The sequence below is a fragment of the Herpailurus yagouaroundi genome, unplaced genomic scaffold (genome assembly GCF_014898765.1).
Source record: "Herpailurus yagouaroundi ecotype Mexico unplaced genomic scaffold, PumYag 77, whole genome shotgun sequence".
Lineage (NCBI taxonomy): Eukaryota > Metazoa > Chordata > Mammalia > Carnivora > Felidae > Herpailurus > Herpailurus yagouaroundi.
This window is the reverse complement of record NW_024412388.1, coordinates 65,539,573-65,565,734: the sequence shown is the minus strand read 5'-3', so window position 1 is coordinate 65,565,734 and position 26,162 is coordinate 65,539,573. Positions and strand designations below refer to the sequence as shown.

The 26,162-nt window shown below is 37.9% G+C and overlaps 1 protein-coding gene across 3 annotated transcripts in view; it reads left to right on the top strand.

The window, feature by feature from the left end:
- Positions 1–2,643: 2,643 nt before the first annotated feature.
- Positions 2,644–26,162, top strand: part of ZZZ3 (zinc finger ZZ-type containing 3) — a 107,891-nt gene continuing 84,372 nt past the window's right edge. For all 3 annotated transcript variants that reach the window (XM_040470692.1, XM_040470693.1, XM_040470691.1), the window contains exon 1: positions 2,644–2,751. The gene's annotated coding sequence lies outside the window, so the exon portion shown is untranslated. The remainder of the gene's footprint in view (positions 2,752–26,162) is intronic.

Genomic DNA, 26,162 nt, shown 5'->3' with positions numbered 1-26,162 from the left:
GATTCTGGCAGAAGACTATGTGTGTAAAAGGAATCCCAGTGCTCCAGTAAATATTGTGCAAATCCCTGAATTAGATGATCTTGAAGTCTCTTCCATCTTCAGTATTCTGTGATCCTAGATGAAAACAACCAAGAGCATATGGGATATATCATAATTAGGGAGTGACCTTCACTAGTGAGCTTGGCAGTGGTTTCTTTTTCTGAGTCAAGAGAGCTCCTTTTCCCCCCTCTTAGATAATTGAAGATCTAAGGGGGGCTCTTATCCCTTTCTGCTTGGCCAGGATCTACACCCAGGCCTAGAATTTTCTCTCCTTGGCCATCTTCTTTACCATCAATGAACTAGTCTATCCCCCTCACCCCTTAAGTGCTTGCTCCAAAGACCCTAGAACCCAGCCACTTGGGGCTACTTGTAGTTCCCCTTTCACATTCCTACATACTCTCAATCATGCAGTTCCCTTAGCTGAGAATGGTCTTTTTTTCTCTGCTTTGCAAACTCATGCTGTAACCTGAATGCCAACCCTTGTAAAAAGCCTTTCCCAACCCTCCTCTGTTCCCACAATATTTATATCTCTACATAGAGCCTTCTGCAGTTCAAATTTATGCAAATTACGTAACTCTCTAAGCCTATTTTCTCACCAGAAAAATGTGAATAGTGTCATAGGTTGGGCTCTCCAAGAAGCAGACACTTACGTGATTAGTGTGTAGATTTTTTTAGGAAATGCTCTTAGGATCATCATTTTTGACGTTAGGGAAGAACTGGGCAGCAGAAGAAGTCAAGCAGTCATGTAGTCTTAATGGGATGCAACAGTTGATACAAGTTGTTCTGCATATAGGATGATCCACCAGAATTATCCCAAGTTGAGGTGAGAGGGCCAGTCCTTCCAACAATCCTGATAGATACTATTAGTGGCTCTATATTGATTAGTCTTTGGATGTGGCCTCCTTGGGAAGAGGTGTGACACTGAGCAACACCAGAAGGGGGTTGACAGTTAATGGCTGTCTGTGGGCAACACTCCTGGCCACTGGGTAATAAGTCCTTCATTTCTGAAGGGTATCTGAGAAGTACATTTTGGTGCCTAACATTAACAGTATCTATCTTAGAACATTGGAAGATTAAAATAGAATCAGTGATAAAAAGTACATAGCAGACTGCCTGCCACATATGACTCAATAAGAGATGGTTGTTATGGTTATTATACATAGAACTTGGCTCTAAAACATATAGAGCAAGGTAGGGAAACCTTGTTTATTTTTGTGACTCTAGTCCTAGAATAGGGCCTGGAACCAATTAGGTTCAGTAAAGGCAAGTTGATGTGTTAATATAAAAATATATCTGTCACCTTTTGTCTGGAAGCAGATGTTATTTTGAGTTAAACTCTCAACTAAAACAAATAAAGTCAATTCAACATTTAATGACTTACCAGAAAAAAAAAATAAAGGAGGCACATACATTCATTTGCCTGGGAAAAAAGTTCCAAAGACAAGGAAAACAAAAGCAATGAAGCAGTACTTGACAAATGCATAAGAGCTCCAGTTAAAATGGCTTCTATCACTGGATTTTATATTTTTGGAATATAATTTTCCTATAAACAGGGAAAATTGTAGTTCAGCTTTTCCACCGCTCATAAATGGTAGGATTGTCAATGGAACAATCAACCCAAAGGAAGTACTTATTTCCATTAATGTTTATTGGGCTTTATCTTCCTGCATGCCCAATGTAGTTTGTTGACATGTTTTATTATTTATTTATTTCTATTTATTTAACTAATCTGTACACCCAAGGTGGGTCCTGAACACTGAGCCAGCCAGGCACCCCTAGGGACATGTTTTAACACAGTATTTATTAAACACTGCTTTGTGCCTGACACAGGTCTGGGGATATAGCAATGAGCAAAAGTTACAAAGTCCCTGCCTTTATGGATCTCACATTCTTGGTGGCAGGAAACCGACAAAGTCTGTAAGTGATAACCGTCGCTTAGAAATATAAGCAGGTGAAGAGAGTTAAGACTGGTGGTGCAAGTGTGCTCTTTTGGATACAGTGGCCTGGAAGCCTCATGTTGACCTTCGAGAAGGGACTTGAACTACGCATTGAACATCAACGAGTTAAAAGAAATCTGAAGAGTTCTATCCAGGGGGAACAGCAAGCTGAAAGTCTGAGAGCCTGCGTGTTGTAGGAATAGCCAGAAAGCCAGAGGAGTGAGCGAGGGGGCTGTGTGTTTGGCGATGAAGTAGGCAGGAGCATATATAACATACAGCTTGAGACCACATCGCTAAGGGAGCCAGTGTGTACAAACCTTTCAAGAGACCACAGAGGGCACGATGGAGCGGACTTCCAACAGCGGAGCTACAACGACTCCTTTCCTCTATGGGTAGGGCCAAGTTAGACTATAGTAGGGACGGAACTGGGTCCTGCTCTCAGAAGACCAACCCTCGCCCAGGGGCGAGGGCGGACCTCGGCGGCCCCCAGCCCGCCCGCGCTGCACGGGCCGCGGTTACCAGCAGGCGGTGTAGTGAGCTCGCCTGCAGCCGCCGACGCCCGCCCGTCCCAGCGAGAGAGGAGGGGACCGGAAGGAGCCGCTGGTGCTGCGGGAAGTGGCAGGAGCGGGAGGCGGGGACCCACCTGGAAGCGCCGCGGCGCCGCTGTCGAGCTTCCTGCGGCGGCCACCCGAGCAAGTGCCGTGGCGGGGGCAGAGAGCGGCCACGGCGGCGGCGCTTCCCCAAGTAGCTCACGGTGCCCTGCCCCGCGCGGAAGGTGAGCAGTCGCTCGGGGCACGTGGTGGGGGCCAGACATGGGGTAGGGAGAATGGAGGAGGAGGGAACCCGGGGCACCATCGGCTTTGGGACCCGGATTTAGAGCCCAGTGCTGGGAGGGGGTGGGTTGGAAGCGACGGCGAAACCCCCACGTGGGGCGGGGGTGCGCGCGCACGTGTGCGCGGGCGAAAGGGGGGCGGGGAGGGCTCTTGGGAGGACGACCAGCGCGCGCTCGCTCAGTAAGCTGCCCACGTGACGGCACGCCGAGACTCTCCTTCCACGTGACAGGCTGTGAGGCTGGTTGAGGCAGAGGGTTGTTGTGTCTGTGTGGTATTAACCGTGGTCGTTGGATGTTTTAGGGTTTTCTATCGCTTCTCCTCTCTACTAGGGGGGACAGGATGAGAAATAAAAGGCGTAAAAGACTTTCTGCTATTTCCTTGTTATCCACGTTCTCAAGTCCCTTAATGAAGCACTTTTCAAGTTCCGAAATACCGATTTCACTGTACCGCCATGTTGGTTCCAGGGGAAACTCGCGAGATGCTAGTGGGTTTGTATCGCGAGATCTCTCGATTCTCGCGGGACCTTGTTGGCAGAGCAGTTGTCCTGGATGGCGAATCCTTGGGTTCCGGGGGCCTGGGACCCGCAACTCTTTCTACCAGGCAAGTTGTTAGGGAGGGGCCGGGGGCGAGTGCCTCTTGGTGCCGGGAGACGTGCTAGGTCAGCTTCCTTTAGTCTTGAAGGGAATACATTGACCTCATTGAGGCGACACGGTCCTCCCCCCCACCCCCTCGGGCGCTCCGCCACCTGCAGAAGCGTCTGCACCCCTCAGCCCCGGCTCCTTTTCCCCAGCGCAGTGATAGTTCCACCCCTCTGTCTTACTCCCTCGAAGTCCAGAGCCATGCTCGCGCAGTCGTGACGATTCCATAGGATAGCGTTGCTGTTAACTTTCAAACGTTCATGTCAGTTTTCCCCCTTGTTGCCATTTTCTAAAGAATTCCAGACCTGTTAACCATTCTGGCGCTTGTTTCTGCCGCAGTACCTTAGTCCACTGGTTATTTTCAGACGCTTAAAACTACTGCGCCTTTTATTTTTTCCTCTCTGAGCATCATTTACTCCCACTTACTTGGTCATTGATAACTTCCTCACGACTCTAACTTACTTTGTATGTACAGTAACTTTTGGCAGTATTTGGAAGGAGCCCTTATATCTCTGACAATAACTGATGTCAGAATAAAATCGTTCTTTTAATTTTGTGCGTGCCTATTAACTCGTAATTATCGATATGATTTTGATTACTACTGTATTATGAGGTTGCCATCTTTGATGTTCAGGGATGGTTGTTTTAGGTCACATGGTTACAAGTAATAGTGGAATGTTTTAAGTCAAAATTTTAATTAAAACGAAACTTCTCTTCATAAACTTTGGTATCAAAGTTTGAGTTCGGTTTTTCTTTAAATGAGTTTGACATAAAATTAATTTTTCTCCAACTTTCAATGTCTGAATCAGAGATAAATTTACAGTATACCTACTTTTCGTATTCTTGAGCCAAGTAATTTCGTATTTTGTAATTTCGTATTCATGAGTCTTTGGATTTATTTAGTATTTGTAGTGGGGAGTTAATTACATAACTAATGAGATAACTAGGTAATCCACTCAAAGTTTGTTTTTCTAAAAAACTACAAAAGTGTCATTTGCCTTTACACTTGATACAGAGAAATATATACAGTAAAACGCTCCCTGTTACACTCTTGCTAAGTTGCCTTACTTAGTCTTAAATCTCTGTAACCACTCTTAGCAGTAGCTGTGTATTATTCCATTTTTTTTTTTTTTTTTAAGGAAGAGGAGGAAGTGGAGTGGTGTTTTGAGACACACTATCACAACATTAGCAACCAGTAAAAAATTTTCTACTCCGCGAAATTTTCATTTAGCGATGCATACCTATTGTCTTGACAAATATATGCATATTTGCTTTAAAAATAGATTTGTTTATTTCTTTATCTAGAGGGAGGGGCAGAGAGAGAGAAAGAGAGAAAAAATCCCAGGCAGGCTGCACCCTGGGAGCACCAAGACCAACACTGGGCTCAGTCTCTCCCAAACCATGAGATCATGACCTGAGCCGAAATCCAGAGTCAGACTCTTAATGCACTGAGCCACACAGGCGCCCAGACAAAAAAATTGTACAGATTTTTTGGTGGTTCGGTTTTATGACAGTGTCTTGAGTGATAGCATTATTTTTGTCCTGGAGATTTAGTATGCTGGTAGTTTTGCACTAAAATAAAATAGAATTTAAAGAAATAAGTATGTTATCAGTTGAGCTTTATATTTTTATATTTAGTACTTGTGTTATACATTCACCCTTACATTTATGCTTATATTTTGTGATACATATTCTAAATTATAACCCAAGTTTGTGTATAGGAATTTTAAAAAGTTACCAGCTCAGTTAAATAGTTCTGATCATGCAATTTACTGAGCTCAACAGTAGAGTGGTAGGTATATTATTAGTGAATACAGACAAATGTACATATACTCAGAAGTTGCAGGATTTTGTGATTGTTTTTTTGTACTTTTCCCGCAAACCTACTAGCAGTATTATTTATTAGTTACACAAAAGTATCTTTTCTTCTTGGGCAGTGTGATTTTCTTTTGTAATTGTTCCAATTAGGAAAATTGGGGAATGAAAGTGAGTGTGAAAGGTGTGATGAGGGAAAGAGGAAAAGAATGTGTAGTTTGATACTGAAATGGAATTGGAGAAGTTGCACAGAAAAAAGAGGATGGTAGAAGTTTGACAGGGCTGTGGTCCAAGACTAGGCAGATTCACGATGGTTGGAGGGCAATTTGAGTTGACTAGAATTTGGAATCAGTAATTTTAGGCATTTTTTTCTCTTAAAATTTTTAGACTGTTTCAGTCCATCTCAAAAATTGCTTGATATCATTTGTCATAAAAAATCAGCAATTGAGTTTGATACTTAATTGCAACTTTGTGAATTCTTTAGTTAGGTAAAGCCCACTTGTTAAGTACCATTTGTTGAGTATATTTTATTATTTTTAGAAGTAAATTTTATTATTTTTAGAAGGAAATTGTCAAAATGGCAATGGTCTCAAAGTTCACTATTCTATAATGGCCTTTGCACAGGGATCTACAAAGTTGTGCTTGGTATTTGGGCCTTTGGTAGTTACCATGTGTATCTGATCCTTGCGATACTGTATATATTTCTTACACTTTTGTAATTAATAAACTTTCTGGTAGTGGATCTTGGGAATACCAGTCTTTTAGAGATTAGTATTTATCTGAAATACTGGGTAGAAATATACTGAGAAAATCTAAGGAGGAAGAGGAATGTATTTTATATGGTTAGAGTTTGCTTGAGTAAAACTTAAATAACCAAGAAATTTTATTTTCCTTTTCTCATTTATTAACTGTCACAGAAGTGATCTGAGAACTGATGAGCTGCAGTGATGAGAGGAAATTAATAACATTGATAATTCAATACTGATTTGGCCTCACTTGGATTTTTTTCTTAGGGCCTGACGCAATGCTAATTTCCATAGACCTATAACTTTGTAAACTATACAGTGTGATACCTATATTACATATTAATATACCAGGAATATAAATCTTATTTCTTAACTCTTCATGAACCAGTATCCAAGAGAGATTACCAGAAATTACTTGGCCAGAAATATCAGTGAAAATATGTTGCAGGTGCTTTTTAAAAAAAATCTATTTAATTTCATAGGAAAATTCAGTTTGGATTTAACTACAAGAAGTATTTGCTGGAAGACTTTTTGGTTTTTAAAGTATTTAATATAGATGTGGTATACATTGTGGTGCAAATTTCTGTAGTTAATACTTTGATAACTACTGTAATTATACTTTAAAAACATTGAACAGTGAGTATTTCCCAGAGTCTTAAGTGTTAACTTCCAATACCATGGAAGTATAGACTTTGCTATTTTATTTGAACTTATCCTTCTCACCTCTGTTTTTTTCTTTTTAGCTGTTCTTTCTCATTTAGGTAGAACTTTTTTGTATTGTCAGAGACCAGTGAGTTCAGTAACTTTTCTTGAGGAGACTCTCAAACCATTCATTATTATTGGAAACTCCGTTATATTTATGTTATATTCAGTAATTCAACAAACGTTTTTTGAGTGATAGTGATCTCAGCCATTTGAAACAGCATGGATTTCCTGAGCCATCAAAATAACTGTAAGCAAATACCATAAGCCTGTGGTCTTTATTCAGAAATTCCTAAGTGGAGTAAATAAGTTTTGCAGTCCCAACAGGATTGGTTATCTGATTTTTTAGCCCACAGATCATAATCCACAGGATTGGCCATTGGAGTTAGGCACAATGATTGCTGAAATGTAATTATGTTTCAAGGGAAAGGGGAGAAAAACTATTAAAAAATAGATGGAACTATTTTAGAAGAATAGAAAAATAGTATTTTAAGGCCATTACATAGGGACATGCAGTCCTATAATCATTAACTTCAGAGGGAATCACAATATTGCCAAGCAGTGTAGTACATGGTGTGTCACAGGATGACCTTAGTCATAAATAAACTTTTATTCTATGTACTGTGTTTAAGGAAGTAAGAAACTGGTGTCCTTTTAGCAGATTATTATAAGGGTAAGCATTTTCAAAGCTTTGTTAATTAATGCATTTCAGTTTTCTGGAGAATTGACCTATAGAACTCAACTGATGATACCAAATAAAAATGATGCTGTCGTGTATGACATTTCCTGTGTTTTATTTTATTGCATTTCTCTATTTATTAATTTCCTTATTTATTATTTCAAGGGATTACCTCCCAAATAAGGCTCTATTACATTTAATATTTGATATCAGTGATAACCAGTTGTCTAAAGACTAGCATCTTTATTAATGAAGGAATATTCAAAGCAAATAATTAGAAACAGTAAATGACCAGTTTGTATAATTAAGTTCTGTAGTAAAAAAAAATTTTTTTTAATGTTTATTTATTTTTGAGAGAGAGAGAGAGAGAGAGACAGAGTATGAGCAGGGGAGGGGCAGAGAGAGACACAAACACAGAATCAAAGTAGGCTCCAGGCTGTCAGCACAGAGCCTGATGCAGGGCTCAAACTCACAAACTGTGAGATCATGACCTGAGCTGAAGTTGGATGCCTAACTGACTGAGCCATCCAGGCGTCCCTATAGTTTTATTTTTTATTTTTATTAAAAAAATTTTTTAATGTTTATTTATTTTTGAGACAGAGACAGCATGAACGGGGGAGGGCAGAGAGAGAGGGAGACACAGAATCCGAAGCAGGTGCCAGGCTCTGAGCCGTCAGCACAGAGCCTGACGCAGGGCTTGAACCCATGGACTGTGAGATCACAACTTGAGCTGAAGTCAGAAGCTCAACTGACTGAGCCACCCAGGCACCCCTATAGTTTTTTTTTTTGTTTTTTTTTTTAATGTTTGTTTAATTATTTTGAGAGAGAGAGGGGGGGGGGGTAGGGGCAAAGAGAGAAGGAGAGAGAATCACAAGCAGGCTCCATGCTGTTGGTGCAGAGCCTGATGCAGGGCTCAGTATCACAAACTGTGAGATGATGTGAGATCATGACCTGAGCCAAAATCAAGAGTTGGATGCTTAACCAACTGAGCCACCCAGGTGCCCCTTTAGTTTTGAACCGTGAAGTTGAGTCTCCATCCTTAGCCCTGATGAGTTTCCTGAGGTGAGAACTGTTTCATTTTGTAGTGGATTTTCTTTGTTGCTTTGCTTCCCTGTTTTCAGTTTCTTTTAATATGTTAATTTAAGCTGTGTGTTCTGGGGGCGCCTGGGTGGCGCAGTCGGTTAAGCGTCCGACTTCAGCCAGGTCACGATCTCGCGGTCTGTGAGTTCGAGCCCCGCGTCAGGCTCTGGGCTGATGGCTCAGAGCCTGGAGCCTGTTTCTGTGTCTCCCTCTCTCTCTGCCCCTCCCCCGTTCATGCTCTGTCTCTCTCTGTCCCAAAAATAAATAAACGTTGAAAAAAAAAATTAAAAAAATTAAAAAAAAAAACTGTGTGTTCTGTTTATTGGTAATGGTAGATAGTATTTGATTTAGGTAGAAAGTGTTATGTGGTGTGTTTTAATGACTTTAATGACTGGCTTGAGGATTTTAAATGTGAGGAATTAATATCACCATATTAAAATTTTGATATATTTCTTACATTATTTTAAAAACGCATCTTTTATATACTTGTGGATAAAACATTTAATTCCATGATTTGCTTTCTAACCTAATGTTGGGTAACATTTTTCCATTCTCACAATGAGTCTTCATAACCATAATTATAAATAGTTGTATGATGTCCCATGTGTTGATGTATCATTCCCCTATCCTAAATTTTTGCATATATAAATAACAGTGTGAATAACATTTATACATAAGATATTTTCTTGTGTATAGTATTATCTTCTAGTATATTGCCAACACCAGAAGTGATTTTTAAGTGTATTTTTAAAGGCTTATAAAACCTATTCGTCACACTATCAAAAGGATCAAATTATGTTCATGTTGAAGTGGCTGTTACTCTATACTTCTACATTAAGTATTATTTATAAAAACTTAATAGAGTATAAGTTATACCACTTTTTTCTTAGATTACTAAGGTGAAACATTGTGCTTAGCAAATGTATTTCATTTATGAATTAAGATAAACAGAATTTCAAAATTAATGTAAGTAACCAAATCTTTTGGCCTAAGTTTGTTGTTCACTTTTGAACTTCTGAAATTGCTTCTCTGGAAATGTAATAAATAAACAATACTGATTTAATACTGTCTCTTTTAGATTTTCTAAGTTAGATTAAATAAATTGAACTTTTTACCTCATCTGATACTGGTGTGAAGTGAGAATATAAATGTTTTTCTCCAAATTGGTAATTGTCTCAACTCTATTAAATAATTTTTATTTTCTCATTGTTTTGTGTTTCATTTTTATATTTTAAATGTTTTTTATTTTATTTATTTTTACCCCAAACTTAAAAAAATATTAGTATTGATTTTTAGATGATTCTTATGACACATCTTTCTTTTGATCTGGTGTCTTTTTATTGTGATGCTTGTTTTTGTATTGATTTTTAAGAGCACTCTACAAATTGAGGATAATAAAGCTTATTCTGTACAAAAACAGTGTTTTATAACTCTTTTTCTTGTCAGCCAAAATTTGAAATTCTTTTCCCATACCACAGAATTTAGTAGGATTAAATGAAGCAATTTCTCCTTTCTTGAATTGACAAAATATGAAACTACTTAAGAGTACTGTATTAGAGGCTAAACAGAGAAAAACTACTTCGGTAAATTTTTGTGGAATTAGAGAATTAAACTGCTAAGGTCAACAATTTAGGATGTGTGCTTAAGGTGTTTTCCTTTATTAAATAGCAATGTGTAGTTTGACATCATTATTAGCCTCCAATCTATTTAATGAAAAAGTGCTAATTGGCAGTCTAGAAATTAAGTTACAGAATCACAATACCTTTTTTCTTCAGTTGTTAAGAACAGCAGTATGGCACATTTACAGACATTTAGTAATGAATACTCTAAGAAATTCCGGGTGAGCATTAGTGAGGGCATAATTCATGCCAAGGAGAACATTTTTAATATTGAAAGTTCTTATTGTTTATGAAGGTATGGTTTTTTCTTTACAAAATAATTATCCAAGATCTTAAAATAATTTTTTAAAGAAGGGAGATATTTTTACCTATTTACACTTTAAAACTGTGGAGGCTCCAAAGTTACTATTTTATTAAGTAATGGCTAACATGTTCTGTTGTTTACAGATTGGTGTGATTACATTAATGCTAGGAAGAAATACCAGATTAACTTTCTAAGTGTGGAATCATAATAAATATTTGAAAAAATGTGTGTCCTGTGCTTGGGGATCCCATAAAGAGAATTGCAGGTGAATGATGGGATGCAATTTCTTTCTACCTTGGATCTACCTTGGGATGCGATTTAAAGGGATTGAAACATAATTTATACCTTTTATTACTATCAGAAGGAATTCTGCTTACTTCATAAGGGATACGTTGATTTTACAGAATGGCACTGAACTAATCCAGGAAATAGTAGTTGCTAATTGTAATCTGGCACTCATTTATACTTTTCTTACTAGTTTTTTAATTTTTTTAAATTGGTCAGAAGCTTAAGGAAAACCTATCCTGCAGTTCATATACACTTTCCCATTAGAAAGCAGATTTATTGTGTTTCATAAATAAGGTGGAATACTGCTTTTTTCTAGGTTGATGGTATTATACAGGGAGGTGCCAGGATTTTTTTCTTCTGAGAAAGATGTGTGTATTTGTGAGATTTATTTAACTGATAGCCCTTAAGGAACTTTGTGATACTTCTCTGTCTTTACTCACCCCAAATTTGTAATTTTTGAAGTTTATTTATTTAAATCTCTACACCCAACCTGGGGTTGGAACTCACAACCTTGAGATCATGAGTCACATGCTCTTCTGACTCGGGCAGCCAGGTGTTCCTGTAATTCTTAATCTCAACTGGCTTTACTAAAAAGAAATTTTAATGTTTGTGTTTGCAGTAATGTTTCATTTTCTGAGAGAGAAATGTCCTTTATTTGCTCCCTGCTTTTAAATAAATGTAAATATGATTGTAGTATAATATACACAAAGTTCTCATAAGTGGTATATAGTTCAGTGACTTTTTTTTAAGTTTTTTTATTATTATGTTTATTTATTTTGAGAGAGAGAGAGAGAGAGTGCGAGTGGAGGAGGGACAGAGGGAGAGCGAGCAAGGGAGACACAGAATCTGAAGCAAGGCTCCAGGCTCTCAGCTGTCAGCACAGAGCCGGATGTGGGGCTTGAACCCATGAGTGTAAGATCATGACCTGAGTCGAAGTTGGACGCTCAACTGACTGAGTCACCCAGGCGCCCCGGTTCAGTGAATTTTCAAAATGTAATCCTACCTGTGTATTCAGTACTAAGAAGCAGCACGTTATCAGAATCTCAGAAACTGTCTTGTGTTGTATTCTGGTGATTAACACTACCCCATCCCATGGGAAACCACTCTTTGGATGTCTGGTACTATGGAATATTTTTGTCTGTTTTAGAACTTTAATTTTATCAGCATCATTACATTTTTATCTTGCTTTAGAAATCCTAGAACTCAGTGTAATTTGTACGTGGAGATTTCAGCTCTTTGACTTAGACATTTTCCTCATCGCATTCATGATTTTAAGAACTCTTAGGGGTGCCTGGGTGGTTCAGTCGGTTGAGCATCAGACTTTGGCTCAGGTCATGATCTCGCAGCTTGAGAGTTTGAGCCCCCTGTCGGGCTCTGAGCTGTCAACACAGCTTTGGATTCTGTGTCTCCCTCTTTCTCTGTTCCTCCCCTCCCCCTCTTGCTCGCTCTCTTGCTCTCTTGCTCGCTCTCTCAAAAATAAAGATTAAAAAAAAAACCTCTTAGAAGGGGACATCAAAGAAAATCCTTGCTTTCTTGCTTTCAGATAAGTTAGTAGACCCTTTCAGTGTTTTAGTGTAACTTGGGCAAAGAGGATACTTTTAATTTCTGTCACTGATTGGCCTGCAGTAGTACTTCAGCACAACCCCCCCCCCCCACGCTTAATAATTTTGTTTTGAACATTTTGGTATAGCATTCCTGACTAGCTAATGGCTTTTTGGACTTTTATCCTATGAGTTGGCAGCTTTCTTTTCATTCTTTGAATTCCTTTCAAGCAGTGATTCCTATTCTAGTTTTTATGACAGACACCCTGTGGTATCCTCTGTTATTTTAAAGAATATTGTGAGGGTCCCTCTCCCCAAGAAAAACGTCCCAATTTGTTTAAGCCATTTTAATTTTAAGAAACTTATTTTATATTTATGAACAGTGTAATGTTGTGGTGTGCGTATTATAAAATCAAGTTATAGGCTATTAAAAAATGGAGAGCTAAAAGCCTTTTACCTAGTTTATATCCCCTTTCAGGCAGGCTTCAAGTGTAAGTGCAACTTTTTTTTTCTGTGTATTTTATTTTTAATTTTTTAAATTTATATCTAAATTAGCATATAGTGCAACAATGATTTCAGGAGTAGATTCCTTAATTCCCCTTACCCATTTAGCCCAGCCCCCCTCCCACAACCCCTCCAGTAATCCTCTGTTTGTTTTCCATATTTAAGAGTCTCTTATGTTTTGTCCCCCCTCCTTGTTTTTGCATTATTTTGGCTACCCTTCCCTTATGTTCATCTGTTTTGTATCTTAAATTACACACGAGTGAAGTCATGTGATACTTGTCTTTATCTGACTAATTTTGCTTAGCATAATACCCTCTAGTTACATCCACATAGTTGCAAATGGCAAGATTTCATTCTTTTTGATTGCTGAGTAATACTCCATTGTGTGTGTGTGTGCGTGTACACACGCACACACATACACATCTTTATCCATTCATCCCTTGGACATTTGGGCTCTTTCCATACTTTGGCTATTGTTGATAGAGCTGCTATAAACATTGGGGTGCGTGTGTCCCTTCGAAACAGCACACCTGTATCCCTTGGATAAATACCTAGTAGTGCAATTGCTGGGTCATAGGGTAGTTCTATCTTTAATTTTTTGAAGAAACTCCACACTTTTCCAGAGTAGCTACACCAACTTGCATTCCCACCAACAATGCTAAAGAGATCCTCTTTCTCCGCATCCTTGCCAACATCTGTTGTTGTCTGAATTGTTAATGTTAGCCATTCTGACTGGTGTGAGGTGGTGTCTCATTGTGGTTTTGAGTTGCATTTCCCTGATGATGAGTGATGTTGAGCATTTTTTCATGTGTCGGTTGCCCATCTGGATGTCTTCTTTGCAGAAGTGTCTATCATGTCTTTTGCCCATTTCTTCACTGGACTGTTTGTGTTTTGGGCGTTGAGTTTGAGAAGTTCTTTCTAGATTTGGATACTACCCCTTTATCTGATATGTCATTTGCAAATACGTTCTCCCATTCCGTCAGTTGCCTTTTAGTTTTGCTGATTGTTTCCTTTGCTGTGCAGAAGCTTTTTATTTTGATGACGTCCCAAGAATTCATTTTTGTTTTTTGTTTTTTTCCCTTGCCTCCGGAGACACGTTGAGTAAGAAGTTGCTGCGGCCAAGATCAAAGAGGTTTTTGCCTGCTTTCTCGAGGATTTTGATGGCTTCCTGTCTTACATTTAGGTCTTTGATCCATTTTGAGTTTATTTTTGTGTATGGTGTAAGAAAGTGGTCCAGGTTCATTCTTCTGCATGTCGCTGTCCAGTTTTCCCAGCACCACTTGCTGAAGAGACTGTCTTTATTCCATTGGATATTCTTTCCTGCTTTGTCAAAGATTAGTTGGCCATATGTTTGTGGGTCCATTCCTGGGTTCTCTATTCTGTTCCATTGATCTGAGTGTCTGTTTTTGTGCAAAGTGCAACTTTCTTATCACATAGTCTCCCTTTCCATTTTCTTGCCTACCCCTTCCATTTCACTTTTTTAACTTGAAAAAGGCATAATGAAAAAAAAAAAAGAAAGGCATAATGAAAGATACATTATTGTGTTTCTCCACATAATTTTTCTTTCATCTATGTCCCACAGTTAGCCTGGAAGGTACACTTAATTTTCTTTATAAACTAATTTTGTTCATGGTCAGTCAGTAGTAACTAAGGACAAGAATATTATAAATGAGCTGTAACTGTTGAAATTAGGTGTTTTGTTCAAGAATAATGTAAGAATAGCATGCACCAACATTTTGGACTCTAGTGATCTTTCCTTTACTGAGCTTTTGTAGAAATTAAATGTTATACAAAGTTTTAGACTAATTTCTAAAGTTTTCTTTTTGCCTCGAGATTTTAAATGTCTGACTTTAATTTTTTTTAAATTTATTTTAACGTTTATTTATTTTTGAGGCAGAGAAAGACAGAGCATGAACGGGGGAGGGTCAGAGAGAGAGGGAGACACAGAATCTGAAACAGGCTCCAGGCTCTGAGTGGTCAGCACAGAGCCCGACGCGGGGTTCGAACCCACGGACTGCGAGATCATGACCTGAGCCGAAGTCGGACGCTTAACCGACTGAGCCACCCAGCGCCCCTTAAATGTCTGACTTTAGAGGAACATCCTGATATAGGAGAACATCTCTTGAAGAATGAAGGAGAGAGTAATGGACTACTTTTAACTGTTACAGAGTTACCGCTAAATTTGAATAAATGCTGTTCTTTTTTTTTTTTTTACACGTTTATTTATTTTGAGAGAGAGAGACAGAATGAATGAATCCCAAGCAGGCTCCACACCTGTAATACAGAACCCGATGCATGGGCTCATATCCACGAACTGTGAGATCATGACCTGAGCTGAAGTCCAACATTTAACTGACTGAGCCACCCAGGTGCCCCGAATAAATGTTGTTCTTACTTGGTGAATGAGTCAGGACATTTTCAGTTTGACTTAAGCCACATAAGTAGATGCTTTTCTTCCTGTAGTTAGCAAAATTTCACCAAGGAAATTCTGAGTTATTTGTAATGATAAGGCAGTGGTTCTGAGACTTTAACATAATCACCGGTAAGGTTTGTGTGTTTGTTTGTTTTAAGTAATGGATGGCTGGGCTCTACCCCTAAAGAGTCCGATTTAGCCGGAGACCATACTTTGGAGACTAATAAATACTAGGGTATAGTCACGGCACCCACCTATAAATAATAAACCCACGCCCCACAAGTGTTTCTCATGTACGTTGTAGCTGAGAACTTTCAAGCAGTTGTTCTCAAAATGGGAATGGCACGATAGCATCATATGGGAACTTGTTACAAATGCATTTTCTCCCGGACTCTGGGTTGGAACCCAGAAATCTGTTTTAAACCAGCCCTTCAAATGATTCTGATGTGTCCTAAATGTGAAGAAACCTTCTTGTACCTCAAAAGTATCCTTCCTGGGCACTTGAACTTGTTAGAAATGCAAATTTCAGGCCCTACCCAAATCTCCTTGTATAACAATCTCATTTTAAGGAGAGTCCCAGGCATTTAAAATGTATATTGAAGATTGTATAGGGTTGCTCTAGATGATTATTATAAAAGTAGGGGTGTTTGGCTGGCTTGGTTGGTGAAGCATGCGACTCTTGATCTTGAGGTTGTAGGTTTGAGCCTCATGTTGAGAGTAGAGTTTACTTAGAGTTTAAAAAAACAAAAACAAAAACACTTCCAGAAGAAATACATATTGGGGCATCTGGCTGGCTCTGTAGGTAGATCTTCAGGTTGTGACCTCAAGGCCAACTTTGGACGTAGAGATTACTTTAAAGAAGCAAGAAAAAAAAGCCAAAAAACAAAAAGTAATACAAATTAAGTTACTGAACATTTGCTATGTGCTAGATGCATGTAAATACTCTATTCACTATTATTAGTCTTCTCAACAATGTAGTAAGGATGGTTACTGTTCTTAATGGGATATGAACCTAAACATTCAAACTCTGCTTTTGGAGTGAGGTGTTATAGGACCATTTATGTTGGTTTATATTTGTCCTTCCTTGTTTTTTCAGTAGCATAGTGTATGTTGTATTCAGTTTTTTTTGTATTCTATTTTACAATGACCTGAATTTTCTTTAAGGTCTTATGTCCCAGGACTGTTTTTGCTAAAATACTGTGTTTTAGATTAAAACAAAAACAAAAACAAACCTGGAAGTAGATAAGATTTGAATACTTTTGTCTTTAAAAATACATTCTCTTAAGTTTATTCATCAAGGTTACAACTTATCCGAATTGTTCTCTTACACATTTTGTCCTTACATGTAATTTTAATGAGGCAGCCCTTACTGGTTAGGGTTTCAGATGAAATTTTGCAGTGGGTAGTGTCCTGTATTCAAGGACTGTATTTGTTTATTAAAGACCACCACAATGTAGTTCAGTACCTCGAGTCCCCATTGTGCTAAAATTGAACTTTTGGGTTCAATTTCAAGTAGGACATGAAGATTTGCAGAGTAGGAGACCTAAATACTGGTCTTAATTTCAAGGTAGTATAAGAGAGGAACATTCTGGTCACTTTATTAATTACAGGATTTTTTTTTTTTTTTTTGGAGGGAGGATTTCTGTGTCATATTCTTCTAAGTATACAATTCAGTGATTTTTAGTAAATTTACAGTGGTTTGCTACCAACTCCATAGTCCTGTTTTAGAACGTTTGCATAAGTCGAAAGGTTTCTTTTGCCTAGTTTATTAAGTCATTCTAACCTTCAGCCTATAATAGATTAAAAAAAAAATCAGCTGGTATATTTTAGAAGTCCTTGAGTACAGTGCCAAACTACAGCATAGTAGTAAAAACCTATTTATAAATCTTAATACATAACCCTGTTTTTACTTTTAAGAAACTGAAAAAAATACTATATTAAATCAATTATTCTAGTTGAAAAGATTAAATATCCCTTCACACATCCTTCCCTGGTAAAATGGTTTGTGTACTTGTTTTCTTTTCCTGTAATAGTTGTATATTTGCATGGCTTGCTTCCTTCTCAGGTTCAAATGTCACCTGGTGTAGAGAGGTTTTTTTTGAAGAGGGAGTTTCCAGGTGGTATCATTTACATAGACTTCTGTGTGAATGGTGCTCACTGATGTTACCTTCATTATGCCATCAAAAATAGCCCCCCTCTACACGTTTCCTTGTTTTATTTTTTTTCATAGTAATTATCATCACTGATATTTATTCTCTTCTTCTCATTAAATTATAAGATTCATGAAGATTGAAATTATGTTTTATTCAGTGATTTAGTCTCATTCTGGAATGATGCCTTGTTCATGGTGGATGCTTAGTGACTGCTAAATGAATGAATTGAAAATATGAAATACTTGCAACAATGTTGGACACTAGGAAAGTGCTCTTTGAAAAAAAGAAAATGCTCGTTGAATTCTTAGCTATTAGTACTACAGCTGCTTAATTCTTTATACATTTAATGTACTGGATTTTATTTTATTTTTTAGCAATTTATATGCCTTATGGAGTAGTATAAAATTTCAATAAGCAGGACTTGTTTTGAATACTTAAAACTCTTTTAAAGTTAAATAAAATTTGTAAATATAGTGAGTCACAAGTTCTTTTAAACATTCCGGTATTGCTTATTAACCAAACACACTTAAGTCTGTCAGATTCTATAAGGTTAAAATTCTCCTAAACATGACAAGAATGTAAAAAGATATATAGAATAGTTTTAAAACCTAACATAGACTTACTAATATTGTGGGTTTGACATACTTAATTTCAGTATTTAGTTCTAGTTCGTGTTGAAGGTTGGTAGTCACTTAAGGAAACACTTCTGTTGTCTTGAGCAGGTTGAGTTTTCTGTGACACCTTTATGACCACAGATCACTTACCATCTCCTCATCTGACTCTCAGACTAATCAGTTACCATCTGATTATCAGCCTAACATTGGCCTTGGAAGCTGCCTTTTGTCCAGATGGTTTTTCTTAAACCACGGAGAGGCACATTGAAATCTCATCCCTATGATAATTGGAACTCCGCCCTTTTGGTTTCTTCTGAATTCAAGTTTAAGGCCTTTTGTAAATATTTTGTAACTGCTTTTTAACTCCATTGCCTGAACAAGGTCTATAAACCCCACCCAAGTTGCTTCACCACTTGATTGGATTCCAAGAATCCTTTTCTACCTATCTGGCTAATGCTGCACAGGTTTTAGATTGTCTAAGTGACACAAAGGAACTAAGAAGTGTTGATAGCTTTTGTTAATTTGAGATGATTCCAGGTGTGCCTGGCTGGCTCAGGTAGAGCAGGAGACCGTAGATCTCAGGGTTGTGAGTTCAAGCCCCACGTTGGGTATGGAGCCTACTTAAGTTAATTTCTGGTGACTCAAAGTATGTTACAGGGCTAGAAACAGACATAAAATCTTCTTTTTAAAAAAGAAAATAGTAGTTTTTGAAATCATTTTCCATCGTTGGAGGTAATGTAGAAAGGTACAGGCTAGCTTATCAGCATTAAGAACATTACATTAAGAGGCATAAAATAACCTTTTTTTAAAAAGTTTATTTCAGAGACAGAGACAGAGAGAACGAGCAGGGGAGGGGCAGAGAGAAACAGAGGATGCTAAGCAGGCTCCCTACTCTCAGCACAGAGCCCAACAGAGGCTCAGTCTTATGAACTGGGAGATCATGACCTGAGCTGAAATCAAGAATCTGTTGCTTAACTGACTGAGCCATCCAGGTGCCCCTAAAATAACCATTCTTAAAAAGTGTTAAAGGGCACCTGGCTCAGTTAAGCGGCTGACTCTTGGTCTTCCTGGTCTCAGCTCAGGTCGTCATCTTGCGGTTCATGAGTTCAAGCCCCCTATCGGGCTTTATGCTGCAGTGTGGAGCCCGCTTGGGAATCCCTCTCTCCCTCTCTCTCTCTGTTCCTCCCTGCTTGTGTGTGGACACTCTCTCGCAAAATAAACTTTAAAAAAAGTGTTAAAAAGGGGGGGGCGCCAGGTTGGCTCAGTTGGTTGAGTGTGTGAGTCTTGATCTTGGGGCTGTGTTGGAGCCCCATATTGGGTGTGGAGATTACTTAAAAAAAAAAACAACTTTAAAAAAGTGTTCAAAAGGGATCAGTGTCAAACTTAGAGATATATCTAAAAAGGCTATTTTTGTCCTTGTCCTTTTTAATATTTTTATTAATGCTTTGGAAAAATATGCAGTTGTGTTTGTAAAATTTCAGAACAACTCACTGGCAAGGGTAGGTATAACGTGGAATTCAGATAGAAAAATTCTATGAGCAGATTCTGTTCAATTCACCAATATTAAGGCACTGTACTAAGAGAATAAAAAAAGAATTGCACTGCTTGTATAAGGAGCCTATAATCAAGTAGGGAATATAGACACACCCACCTATACATTATAAAATCTGTGCTAGAAGAATTAAGCCTTATGGGAGCAAAAGAGGGAGAAGTTAATTCTGATGGACCATTGAATTGGGCTTTGAGGAAGAAGGGTTTTCCATTGAAGATGGAGAAAATCATTGTGTCTTTTATTTATTTTTTATTTGGAGGACTGAAAAAATCAGAAATCAGCTGGATTTATTAAGACAGGGATAATATTGTGAGCAGAGAAAGAATAGATTGTAATCTCAGACTAATCAGTTGTTCAGCTGAATCCTTCAGTTGTTCAAGAAGGATGACAGTAGCCTGAACTGGAGCAATAACAATAGGACAGAAAGAGAAGTAGACTGTTCTTTTCAAGACATTTTAGAAGAAGAATAAGTAGTTTGTTGATTGTATATTGGTGGGAAAAGGGAGAGCTAAGATGTCTTAAAATTTTTTACCTTGGGTGATTAGATATTTTTCATTGAGATTGTTGACATAGGGAGGAGCTAATATTTTTGGGGTTGGAAGAAAATGACTACAGATTTGTATTTGTTGAATAAAAGTAGAGTCTAGAGATTGAGACCTCAGATTATGGAATACTGAAGGTTGTGATGGAGTTTGGGGCTAGAGATATAAAACTTCATAGTTAAAATAATCTGAATTATAATAATGGTTTTACCTGGGGAGAGAGGATAAGAAATGGACATGCACATTTTGGGGGTGCAGAGAGCAGTCACAATGCCTGAGAAAATGATAGGGAGGAGACTTGGAAAATTGATTTCAGAGGTTATAGGAAAACTAGAAAGAAATGGGAATCAAACAGAGATGGAAGTTTCAAAGTGAAGAGGGAACTGATGACTTGGTTAAAAGATTCTGAGGGATTTAAATGGTGTAGGGACTGAGAAGAAAAACCTTTGCATTTGGGGGAAGAACTAGTTGGATTTGATAGGGACTTTTAGGAGTTTGATTTTGTATAATCTCAAGGATCCAATAGTTTGTTGCTTTGAAAAGGAAAAAACAAAGGAAATACCAGGCCGCATTGGTCTCTGTTGGTATATCTCTACTATAAATTTAGTTTTCTGGCTTTTTGTTTATACTACTGTTAGTTTCAAGTGTAATTAACTTTAAAAAAATTTAACATTTGTTTGTTATTAACAGACAGAGACAGAGCATGAGCATGGGAGGGGCAGTGAGAGGGGGAGACGCAGAATCCGAAGCAGGCTCCAGGCTCTGAGCTGTCAGCGCAGAGCCGGACGTGGGGCTCGAACTCATTGACCAGAGCCAAAGTCAGACGCTTAACCCACTGAGCCACCCAGGTGCCCCAAGTGTAATTAACTTTTAAAAACTTTTTCATTTAAGCATAACACATACACACGTACAAATGTAAAACATAATCATAACTAAGTGCATAGCCTAGTGAGTTTTCAGAATGTTGAACATTCCCCAAGTAACCCGCAACTAAAGCAAGAAAGAGAACATTAGCAGTACCTTCTAGTCACTTTCTACTTTCCCATCCCAGGGGTAGACTTTATTCTGACTTTTGACAGTATACTTTTCATTGATTTTGAACTTTATGTAAATAACATCAAGTATTAGTTTTTGAAAGATTTTAAACCGAAATATTTTTATTATTTTTGTTGTAAAATTATAGAATCATAAAATTTTTGTCCTTTTGCTTACAGGGAAAAGATCATCTTTTGTTTATGTGATTAATATGTGAATGTGTACTGACTTTTTCATTGCTTGGTAGAAATTTCCAGAGGCACCTGGGTGGCTCAGTTGGTTGAGGATCCGACTTTGGCTCAGGTCATGATCTCACGGTTCCTGAGTTCGAGCCCCACATTGGGCTCGCTGCTATCAGCACAGAGCCTCTTTTGGATCCTCTGTCCCCACCCCCGTCTCTGTCTGCGCCTTCCCTGCTCATGCTTGCTCGCTCTCAAAAATAAACATTAGAAAAAGGTTTCCGTAGCTCTGTATGATGAAATTGATGCTGAAATTACATTAATTTATTTCTTCTGGATAAAGGTAAAACTTTTTTTAGTGAAAAATTAAAAAATCATCAAAAGTGGCTTAGATATAAAGCAGGATTTAATTTAGAATATCCAATTTAGGTATCTTCTATAAGATTTTGTTGCTTTTATCTTCCGATGAACATACTGATTAGGAAAAGAGATCTTGTAGAAAGAAAATAGATAAAAAGATAAAGGACTTTAGTGGTAAGTTTGATATTAAAACCAGAAAATAGACTCTGATAAGGCAGGAGAACATAAAACTCTTCTCATAGGGGATTTGATGACACTTGACATCTTTTTATGTCCTGTGTTCCTTGGTAAATGTTTTACATTGTGAGTTTTCTTACTGTGGAAAGTTTGGCCATGCACTTAAAACAGTGGAATGAAATGGCATTTTTGGCAATGGTTCCTGAGGGATATGTTTAGTCTGAAGTTTTGATAATCAGGTTTTGGAATTTGGCATCTGTGTATTTCTCTGATAAAGGTTGTTGCTACCTCAAATGTCAAATTACTCTGGTTTTTTGGATATAAAAATTTTCCTTAGGTAAACTGAAATATCTCAGAGTCAGCATTTATAACCATTCTATAGCCTTGAACAGGATGTCTAAATGCCTTGTTAGAATTTCTAGCAAATGTTTCTTTTAACCTGTATTGATTTGGCTATATTTATGGCATGCCGTCTTCAGGTTTGATTTTTTTTTTTTCTTCTTAAAGATGTATAGAAATTAAAAAAATCTGAGACCCTTCTCATCCTTACACCTTCAGTCATACTTCTTTGGAAAGGAATTTTTTCTTGTTCAAAATAGAAATACCAGATTAAACTTAAAAAAAAAGTTTAGTTGATTAGGTTTATTAGATAGAATTAAATGAAATAGTTAGCCTAAATCTAAAATTGTCTTGGGGCACCTGGGTGGCTCTGTTGGTTAAGTGTCCAACTCTTGACTTCAACTCAGGTCATGATCTCACGGTTTTTGAGTTCAAGCCCCACATTGGGCTCTGAGCTGACAGTGTGGAGTCTGGTTAAGATTGTCTCCCCCTTCTCTCTGCCCCTACCCTGCTCATGTTGTCTTTCAAAATAAATAAATAAACTTAAAATTTTTTAATCTAAAATTGTCTTTCATTAGTAACATTAAAACATTTAAAGCCACGGAGTGATAACAAATCAGTAAAGCATATTGTAAGCCTTCTTTTCTATGTAAACTATGTTCATAAGCATATTTTAATGCATTTTTTGTAAAGTCGCTTTAAAATTTAGAAGTTTTGAGGTGCCTCGGTGGCTCATTTGGTTGGGCATCTGACTTAATTTCAGCTCATGTCATGATCTCATGGTCTGTGGGGTCAGACCCAGAGTTGGGCTCCATAGTAGCAGCATGGAGCCTATTTAGGATTCATTCTCTCTCCCTCTCTCCCTCTCTCCCTCTCTCCCTCTCTCCCTCTCTCCCTCTCTCCCTCTCTCCCTCTGCCCTTCCCCTCCTTGTACTCTCTCTTTTTGTCTCTCTCTCTCTGAAAATAAATAACTAAACACTTAAGAGTACAGAAATCTTTATAAAAAATAAATTTAGAAGTTTTGTTAAATACAGCTTTATCTTAAAAGCAACCTGATTGTCTCCCATCAAGGGCCTTAAAAAGTTTGTATCCTGTGACCTAATAAGGTTGTTGTGAAGAAGTAATTAGAGATACAGACATACAATGTACAAGGATGTTCATCAGAGCTATTTATGAGTAGTAAAATATCAGAAATAGCCTAATGTCCTAAGAGAATGGATATAGTTAAATTAGGGATTACTTAGGTTTTTGTATAGGTATTAACAGTTTTAAGACTTTAACCATGTGGCATGTTAAGTGGAGTGGGGAAGGGGAAGAAAGCAGGATACAAAGTAATGTGGGGTGCCTGGGTGGCTCAGTCGGTTAAGTGCCTCAGGTCATGATCTTGAGGTTCCTGAGTTCAAGCCCTGTGTCAGGCTCTGTGCTGACAGCTTGGAGCCTGGAGCCTGTTTTGGATTCTGTGTCTCCTTCTCTTTCTCCCCTGCTTGTACTTGTGCATCTCTCTCTCTCTCAAAAACAAAAAAACTCTTAAAAAAAAGTAAATGTGTGTGTGTGTGTGAATTTTGATTTAAAAAATGCACATAGAAATAAGAATGGAAGGGGCTCCTGGGTGGCTCATTCAGTTGAGTGTCTCACTCTTGATTTTGGCTCGGGTCGTGATCTCACAGTTTGTGAGTTTGAGCCCCACATTGGGCCCCGTGCTGGTGTTGTAGAGCCTGCTTGCGATCCTCTCTCTCCCTCTCTCTCCCTCTCTCTCCCTCTCTCTCCCTCTCTCTCCCTCCCTCCCCACCTCTCTCTCTCTAACAATAAACTTTAGAAAAAAGTAAGAATGGAAGGGAATGCACCAGTATATTAAGTGGTTGTTGAAATGGGTAAGCTATATTTGTACTTGATATTAAGGCTGTCTCTAATAATGATTGTATAAATATTCATTTCGTAAGTATGTATTGGACCTCAAGTTTTAGAGTAGGCTCTGGAGTATAAAAGTGAAGAAAACAAGAGAAGTCCTTCTAGTGGAGCTTATTCAAGTTGTGGGAGACAAAACAAGCAAATATTTGGTTGAACGTTATGAAATTGCTGTTATTTAGCTATTTTTGACATAGAAAACTGGCAGTTTCTTATGGTTCAACCTAATATATAGGTCACATGGTGATAAGTGCTCTGGAAAAACCTGAAAGTAGAGTAACGGGGATAGAGATTGTGGTTGTGTGGAGGCAGGGAATATCATATATAGGTGGTCAGGGAAGCCTGATTTGGTGATACCTGAGCAGAAGACTGAAAGAAGTGTGAGAACTCACCAGGAATGTATTCTACACAGATGGAATAGTGAATTGAATTGCATGTTACTCTATGCTTGGGAGAATGCTTAAGTGTTTTGCACTATCATGTATTTTAAACAATGATCTAACTAGCTTAGGCCACTATCTTAGCACATTCGGTTTTCCTAGGCAGATGAATAGAACTAAGATATGATTTATCTTCTATGTGTTTTTTACATACATGTATTTTCTGGGTAATAGTTCCCAACTTTAACCCTATAAAAAAATCTCATTTATTATTTTCCCTTGTAATCTATATTATCAAAGGTTTTGTTTGATAAATTTTGTTAATACCTTTTTTTTTTTTAAGTTTATTTTGAGGTGGGGGTGGGGCAGAGAGAGAGAATCCCAAGCAGAGCCTGATGTGGGGCTGGATCTCACTGTGAGATCATGACCTGAGTTGAAATCAAAAGTCAGATGCTTAACCAACTGAGCCACCCAGGCACCCCAAATTGTGTTAATACTTCTGATCAGCATTGAGATAACCAACATACCTATGTAACTTTCTAGTCAAGAAGCATAGGTAGAACTAATGATAATTTAAATATGGTTGATTCTCATTATTTGTTGATTCCATATTTATGAACTCACCTACTTGCTAAAATATTTATTTATTTTTCCTAAAATTTATTTATAGCCCCAAAATGAATACTACTGGAACTTTTTATAGTCACTCACAGACCTGTGCAGAGTGATGAAAAGAGTCATCCAAGGGACATGTTCCCACCTGAAGTTGATCAGGGTTATGCTCTGTCTGCTTTCACTTCTCATACTGTAAACTCTTTTTTTCACAGTCTATTTAGTGCCACATCTTTCACATTTGTGTGTGGTGTTTTTTTTGTTTGTTTTTTTGGATGTGAATGTGCTGTTTAACATGTCCCCCAGGGGTGCCTGGCTGACTCAGAGCATGTGACTCAATCTTGGAATTGTAAGTTTGAGCCCCATGTTGAATGTAGAGTTTACTTTAAAAAATAAAAATAAAATGACCCCTAAGTGTAGTACTCGAAGTGCTGTCTAGTGTTCCCAACTGCACTAGGTTGTGATGTGTTAGATAAGCTTCATTCAAGTATGAGGTATACTACTGTTGGCAGTGAGTTCAATGTTAATGAGTTAATACATATTAAATAAGGTGCATTTATTTATTTAGTTAAATAGGCTTCACACCCAGCAAGGAGCCCAGTATGGGGCTTGAACTCAGGACTCTTGAGATCAAGACCTGAGCTGAGATCAAGAGTTGGATGCTTACCCGACTTAGCTACCCAGGCACCCCAAATAAGCTTTTTTTTTTTTTTTTTTAAATTTTTATTTATTTTTGAGAGAGAGAAACACAGAATCCGAAACCAGTTTCAGGCTCTGAGCTGTCCGCATAGAGCCCAGCGCAGGGCTCAGACTCACAAAGATCGTGACCTGAGCCGAAGTCAGATGTTTAACCAACTGAGCTACCCAGGCGCCTCCCACATAAGCTGTCTTTAAACAGAAACACATGTTAAACATGATTATATATCAACTGGCTGATGAAAATGTGACCAGAGGCTTGCAGGAACTTAACCTATAGGAAAAATGGTTCAGTATTGGCTAATTCAGTATTTGTGGCAACTTTATAGAACAAACTACTATGAATAACAAGAATCAACTACTGAATAAGAGATTTGTTATACCAGTTTATTATTATTATTATTATTATTATTATTATTTTAATTTTTCTTTATATTTGAGAGGCAGAGAGAGACAGAGAGAGGGAGATACAGAATCTGA